The sequence below is a fragment of the Medicago sativa genome, chromosome 8 (genome assembly GCF_051527215.1).
Source record: "Medicago sativa cultivar Bolivia chromosome 8, Bolivia_mono, whole genome shotgun sequence".
NCBI classification, from domain to species: Eukaryota; Viridiplantae; Streptophyta; class Magnoliopsida; order Fabales; family Fabaceae; genus Medicago; species Medicago sativa.
In genome coordinates, this window is record NC_140756.1 from 71186774 (window position 1) to 71195172 (window position 8399).

The following is an 8399-nucleotide window of genomic DNA, read 5'->3' on the forward strand; positions in this document are numbered from 1 at the left end:
ATTAGTAGGAAGTAGTAACTTGAGTGAGAGAGAAATGTCACCATCAATAATGTGCAAGTTGCTCTATCATTCCTTTTAAGAGCAACTCCAATGCATGTTCTACACTAAGTTCTACACACCCAAAAACTGTTTTTGTTATTTTTTGGCTAAATTGCATTTTTGATCCCTTAACTATTTAAGTAGTATCGCTTTGGTCCCTTAATTAAAATTTTATTTATTTTGGTCCCTTAACTTCTCTCCATTACGCATTTTGGTCCTTTCTGTTAGTTTTTAATTCAAAAACGTTAGGTTTTCTTCATTTTCTTCTGGAATTTTTCTGGGATTCTTGTTGTTGAAGGTTGATGGAGATGATACGAAGATGAAAAAGAGGATAAGAAGATGAAGAAAACCTAATGTTTTCTAATTAAAACCAACGGAAAGGACCAAAATGTGTACCAGAGAGAAGTTAAGGGACCAAAATAAATCAAATTTTAATTAAGGGACCAAAGTGATACTACCTAAATTGTTAAGGGACCAAAAATACAATTTAGCCTTATTTTTTAGTATAGGAGAACATCCACTTGTCATCCAAGGTGGAGAACGGTTGCACCACAAGAACCTGTTCTACATAACAAAAAGCTGCTATGTGGGGTTTATTGTGGGACCCTAAAAAGTAATATAAGAACACAAATATGGTTCTTGCATTGAAGTAAAAATGAGTGATGGTTCTTAAATCTTATGTGTCATCCATGACCCCACAAAAAATGATTGAAGAACAAAATTTTGGTTCTAGCATTGTAGATGCTCTAAGGAGCCTAGTGTGATGTGATGGTAACATAATTAAAATGGGTAGAAGGTCTATCATTGACACAAAGAAGCTCACATATCCTATGTCATTCTACAATTTTAATATGGAAAGCTAGCTATAACCCATGCATAATAAGTATTAATAATCATTAGAAGCTTCTGCTTTGCTTATCGTATATGCACAGACTTGTCGATTTAGAGAAATTTATATACCCTTTTAATACTTATAGTAAGGGGAATTAGTCACTTTAGTCCCTGAATCGAAAGGGATTCGTCACTCTGTTTTATCTTGGTTTTCGGGTGTCAAACATTGATTGCGTTTGAACCTTTCTAACCGGTGATATCTTATTTTTTCTTGGGAAGGGAAAAAGTAAGCAAAACCCTTGAGAATCGAGGTCCGGGAGTTGTTTTCGCTACGGGAAGGTGTTAGGCACCCATAACGACTATAGTATCCTATAGGAACCGTCTTTACTTTCTACGCGCGCGCTTTATTTTTAAATGCTATTTTGAAAGTGTTATTAAGCCTAAAGAATTTGCTAAGTGAAGAATTGGAGGGAGAAGAATGTTTTTGGATTTTTTATTTTAGTTGATTTTAAGTTTGAAAATGGATTTTGAAGAATAGAAAGAGGCCTCAAGGGCATGAGATTGGGAAATTGTGAGGTTGAATTAGTCATTTGCAAAATATGGTCAAAGTATGATTATTTTTCATTAAGATTTGATTAAGAAAATAAAAGGGGAAATTCAATGGGGTTTTGACCCCAAGGTTTATTATGAAAAATGTTTGAGTGAAGTTTATTCAAGTTTTTTGGAAAATGATTTTTCTAAGTATAAAGCCTAAACATTCATCTAAACATACAATCATAAACATACATCTAAACATGCATATTCTAACTATATAGTGATGTGTGTGCATGTGTCGGTGCTTGTGTCGGTGTACATTATTAGAGTCCATTGTCCTTTACATCATGCCCTAATTACATTCTATGGCCTCTTTGCCAAGAAATTAAAATGACATGAAGTAAAATATTACAAAATTCATAAGTCTTTACATTCTAATTTTTTGCATGAAATTGAAACTTAAAATGCAAGGAATAAAAGTGGAGAAAGAGATGAGATATGGAATGCTTATGATGAATATGAAACATGAAACGAAAGTGGTTAGTAGCACAAGATATAAAGCAAGTCAAAGATATCATAACAAAAGTAAGAAAATTTACATAAAAAAACAAGCAAAAACAATGTGAAATAGGCCTAAAATTCATCATCAATGCAAGGCTTGAATATGACCTATAATCCTCATGTTTCAAAGGGTTCCCAAAGAATTTCGATTCAGTTTTCACAAAGAGGATTAAAGGGATATATGCTATCAAGCATTTAAGACAAAATTAGGCAAATTTCACATTATTTATTCACAAACAAAACTTGGAATACAAGACATTAACGAGACATTCACAAACAGCACCAATTTCATGGATTCAAAGTCACAATATTCATAAAATTCATGTAGCAAAGTTCCATATCAAACACTCAAGATTAAGGGCCAAGATCATGCAAAATTTTCACAAGAAATTATCAAAAAGTAACGTAAAATCACAAGAAAACTCCACATATATTTTTCCCACTTTTAACATGCAACAATTATCACAAAAATACCACAAAACCATTAAGAAACATGTATGAAAATTTTTGGAGTTTTTTAGAGAATTTTTAGACACAAACACATGTAAAATTTCACAATTTTCAACAAAAAAATGGTAAACTTTTAACAAGAAAATACTACATAATTTTTTACCAAGATTTAACACATAAAAACACCAAAAAAATGTCAAGAAAATGATCAAGAATACATGAAATTTTTTTAGGAATTTTATCAAAGATTTTGAAACATGCGGGGGGTGTAAACAGCGAGAAATTACCAAGAACACACAGGGGAGGGGGGTGCGCTTAGCATACTGGAAAAAATCAAGAAAAACGTTGGGCTTGGGTTGAGCTGGGTTAAGGGGTATGGGCATGGGTCAAAGAAACTGGATCCTTTCTTCTTCCTTTTCTCAAACACGTGAACACACACACACCACTAAACTTTTCCTCTCTCAAATGATTCCTCCTCTCCATTCATTCAATTCTCTTCTTCTCAAAACACTAAGACACACAAGTATGAATAATTTACACAGAAAGCAACATAAACGTGTAACACCACATGATCCGTAGCTCAAATTGACGCAAAGGAAAGAAGCATGGCGGATTCACACAAATTAGTAACAACACCGATTGAACAAAAGCTGAAGTGGTAGTACCTTCTCTGCTTCTCTTGCTTCGGTTTCGGATCTTCTTCTTCCGCCTCAAATCCGTTCCTCGCAGCTTCGCCGTTTCTTCTCCGTTTCGTCGCGTTCTTCGCAGCTTCGCCGTCTCGCCGTTGTTGCTGTTGCGTTTTTGCGTGAGCTTGTTCCAAATTTGCGAATCACAAGCGAAACTCGGCCATGGTGACGTGTTGTTGCTTGCTGGTGTGAACTGAACCTCAGTTTGATCTTTGCGGTTGTGAAGTGTGTATGATTCGATTCCGATCCTTTGTTCTTGCTTCTTCACACCTTCAATTCTATTTGGCTTGATGAGATTCTATATGTGATTTTGAGTTAATTGCTGTTGATGATTTGATGATGAAGGATGAGAATAAAGGTTTTGGTTATGGAGGTTTTGGATGAATGTGGTGGTTGAGTTTTGAAAAGTGGTGGTGGAATGTGAAAGAAGGAGTTTGTTAGGGATGAGAAAGTGGTGGTTGAGTTTGTTAGTTGTGGTGGAGAGAAGTTGTTAGGGTGGTTAGAGTGGTGGTTGAAGGTGGAGGTTGTAGTTTGTTATGGTGGTTAGAGTGGTGGTTGAAGGTGGAGGTTGTAGTTTGTTATGGTGGTTAAAGATGGGAAAAAAGAGTTAGTTATGGTGGTGGTATTTTTTGTCACGTGAGAGAGAAGAGAAGAGGGAAAGGGGAAAAAGTTATTTTGTGATTTTTTTTGTGAAATTTGTAAAAAATGATTAGTTGTGAAATTTTGACTAAGGGTTTGACTTATATAGGGGATGAAAGGAATGCTTGGACCAATGAGGAAATGCCACATGGACACTTGACTTGTAACAAACTTTTGTGGACCAATAACATTTGGACACGTGGCACTTGGACTCTAACAAACTTAAAAGGGATTAAAACATAAATAACAAAAGTGCGCGAACTAAAATGAAAAATAAAACTGAAATTGATTTGAAAAAGTAAATTGAAAATTAACGTAAAATGAGACGATTAAAAACAACAAAGCAGATTAAAACGAAACAGAGATATTATGTGAAATGACCAAAATGCCCCTAGGGGCTAAAAATGACTCGAAACGACTCAAATGCAATTTTAAAATGGTTTTTCTAACAAGGGATTTAAAGCAAGAGTTTATACAAGCGAATTAAAAGACTCAGAGACAATTTTAGAATTTAAACAGGGTTTTGACGCATGAAAAGACTAAAATGCCCCTAGGGGCAAAACTGACTCAAAATGACTTCAAATGCAAATTTTGAAATGGATTTTGACAGAGAATGAAACAAAGACTTATTCAGACTACTTGAAAGGACTCAAAAAAAAGTTTTAAAAGATTGAAAGAAATTTTAACACATGAAATGACTAAAATGCCCCTGGGGGCTAAACTGACTAAAAAATGACTCAACTGATATTTTTGAAATGGATTTTGTCATGAGACTGAAACAAGGACTTATACAAACCAATTTAAAAAACTTAAACAATTTTCAAGGATTAAAATGAGTTGAATGCAGGAAATGACTAAAATACCCTTTTTATGAATTTTGCAGATAACATTGAAATAAAATGCAGAGAAAGATGCAATTGATCAGAGACATATCAAATGACTTATAATGCAAGAAAAGAAGAATTGAACAAGTATTTTTAGGTCCAAAATTAGGGTATTACACACTCTAGTCCTTGAATGCAGATAAATTGCAAAATAGTCCCTGAATGTAGACTTTGTTAGTCAACTTAGTCCCTGAATGCAAACTTCGTTAGTCAATTTAGTCCCTGAATGTAGACTCCGTTAGTCACTTTAGTCCCTGAAATTGACCATGCAGGGACTGTTTTGCAATTTCTCTTCATTCAGGGACTAAAGTGACGAATCCTCTCCCATTCAGGGACTAAAGTGACTAATTCCCCCTTATAGTAATTTCACCCTTTTAATTACTTATAGTAATTTCCATTTCTGTGAATGCTTCTAAAATAATAATTAAGGGGTATTTGGTTCAAAAGATATAATTTTTATACTTTAATTAAACAGAGAGATATAAATGGGATAGCAAGAAAATAATTAATTTGATGGTGAACTTCTCAAATAAATATACAAATAGATAGATTAAGATATAACCATATACTGGTAGTTTTTGGCTAAATTATATCAGAGGTCCTTTAAGTTTGAGGTTTGTAATAGATTAATCCTTTAAGTTATTTTAGTCACGCACAAGTCTTTTAGGTTTGAGGTTTGTAACAGATTGATCCTTTAAGTCATTTTTGTCACACATAAGTCCTTTAAGTTTGTAAACATTTTCCATTTAGTTCTTATGTTAACCAAACATTATAAAAATGATGATGTGGCAGAAGAACTAAATCGAAAACGTTTACAAACTTAAAAGACTTATGCGTATCCAAAATAACTTAAAGGATTTATATGTTACAAACCTCAAACTTAAAGAACTTATGTGTGACCAAAATTCAATTTGATGGAGGTGAACTTACTTAATAATTTGATGGAGGCAATTCGGGAGTGGAGGGCTTCGAATTTGGAGGATGGGTGGTGGTGGTGGAGAACGGGGGAAAACAGGGTCTTCTCGATCAAGTCCGCATATATGTTGCTTGAAGAAAATTGAGGGTAGAAGGTCCTTTGTGCCGTTCAGATAAGAAGGTGTTTGAGGCAATTTGGAAGAGTCTGACGCCATCTATGGTTGCATCTTTTTCTTGAAAGTTATTACATAATCGCATCCCAACAAAAGACAATCTTACGAGGAGAAAATGTTTTCCTTTGGAGACAAATTTAAATTGTGAGTTTTGTGGGATGGTCGTGGAAATGCCATCTCATTTTTTCTTACATTGTCAAGTGATGTTTGACGTGTGGTCGAAGATTTTGCGTTGGCTAGAAATAAATTGTATCACTCCCCCAAATTTATTTGTCTATTTTGAATGTTAGAGTGGGGAGGTGAGACATAAGAAACTTCAAAAGGGTTGGAGGTCTATTTGACATGCAACACTTTGGGTGATTTTGGAAATCTAGAAATGATAAAATTTTCAATAATAGCACCAAGGAGATTAATGATATGGTTGAAGAGATCAAGGTGCTATCTTGATAATGGAGTTTGCGTAGAGTAAAAGATTCCTTCTTGTCTATACTATGAATGGTGTTGGAACCCAAATGATTGTTTATTAAGATAGAGATTTATGGGGCATGGATCACCTAGTTGGGGGTTTTGTGTTTTTTGCTCTCTTTTGGGGCGGTAGCTGCATATTTACTGTGCCTTTGCATATGGTTTTTTTTTGCCCTCTTGTACGGTATGTGCAAGTGTGGTCAATATATATATGTATGTGTGTGTGTGTGTGTGTGTGTGTGTGTGTGTGTGTGTGTGTGTGTGTGTGTGTGTGTGTGTATATAGAGAGAGAGAGATAGAGAGAGGGGCATTTCAAATGAGAGGACTTTTTAAATGAGAGGGTGAGAGGAGTACATAATAGCCATTAGATCAAATTAATGGTTAGGATTAATTCTGTTTTAAAGTGTGCTGGCCCCACTGAACTCTCCACACGCCTACGAGGCTACGACTCTTCAGTTTCTTCTGCTTCTTCTCTGTTTGCAAATCACGACCCAAAATTCACCATCAGTGGTCTCTCAGGCAAGGGAACCCATTAATATTCCTTGGGACCTTTCTAACAGCTGGAGTAATTATTTTGGTTTGAATATGCAGCTTCTGCTCTCTCATGTTTTCAGGGAAGGTAACTCTTGTGCTGATAAGCTTGACGCCTTGTATCATGACTGTTCAGATATTTTTTGGCGGGATGCTATCCCTGTTAGCCTTTTGGGGGACTTCTTTAGGGATCGTTGTAATCTCCCAAATTTTTGATTTTACTAGCTTTCTATTATTTTGTCTTGTTTGGGGTTTTGACCTAGTCTCCCCCTTCTTGTATTTTTTTCCCTTTTTTTATTAATATATTTATGAGTGCTTGGAATATGATAAAGGGCTCTAAGGTGTGCCAACTTAGTTGAGAAGTCTTACAGTCTTTTTGATGCCGTTACACTCTTGATTTAGCCAATATATATGTGTGTGTTGTTAAAAAAATAACTATATTATCATACAAACAAAAAACTAATTCAATTAACTCTGAAAGTTAGATCTAATGGTAAAAAGATAAGATATTATACAAAAAGTAAATACAAAAGCTATTTTAGACGGAGTGTCTTTCTCTTTTGAACTAAGACACATCCTTTGCATATGTGACAATACCTTTTTTTTTTGGGTTAATTATGTTTCTAATCCCTATAAAATAGCGACCTTGTAAGTTTAGTCCCTACTTAATTTTAATAGCATTTTTAGTCCCTAATTTTGTTTTTCTGCACTGAGTATTAGTCCCTACTCAATTCAAATTTGTTTAATTTATGCTTAAACTCTTAAATTTTTGAACAATTTTTTGCAGACATGTTTAGAACATTACTAAAAGTTCGTTCGCAAAAAATTATTGCAAAATTTGATTTCTACATCCAGATTTTATTACTTTTTATCTTTAACTTTTGTCGTTTTAAAAAATTCATATTTAATTCATTTCATGTTAGAAAATTCTAAATTTTAGTAAACGAACCTTTCATAGTGTTCTAATCTTGTCTCAAAAAAATCGTTCAAAAATTTAAGAGTTTAAGGATAATTAATCAAACTTTGTTTTAGCATGGACTAAAATTATAAGTAAATTTTTTTTATAGGGACTAAAAATACTATTAAAATTAAGTAGGGACTAAACTTACAAGGTCGCTATTTTATAGGGACTAGAAACATAATTAAACTTTTTTTTTTTTTTTGCTTTGTAGCCATAATAACATGTAGTTGTAGAAAGAGATCATGTTAATCTCTTAATGAATATAGATAAATAGTCATTTTGATTCCGAATAGTTCTTTAATATATTAAAATTTTAAAGTAATCTTTTTGTTTATATATATCAAAATTTTAAAATAACACATTATAAAAATCCTTGTCAAAAAAAAATCCTTGTCAAAAAAAAAAAACACATTATAAAAATTGATACGATCGCAAGTAAATACATATAAAAGTTGGTATAATATTGAGAGACTAATAACTAAGAATTTTAATGTTGGTACAACTAGATTATTTTTAGTAGATTAGACACAAAAATAACCGCTTGAATGATTTGGGAAATAGACGGAAAAAGAGAAGAAGAAACGGAAGCGGCGGAAAGTAAGTAACGGTGGGGAGACGGAACTGAACCTGACACCTCTTGCGTGAGTGTTACAGTTAAGTTAAGTTATCTAACTCGAAACTATCATCAATATCAATCTTAGAAACTCACAAAACCCCTTACGACGACACT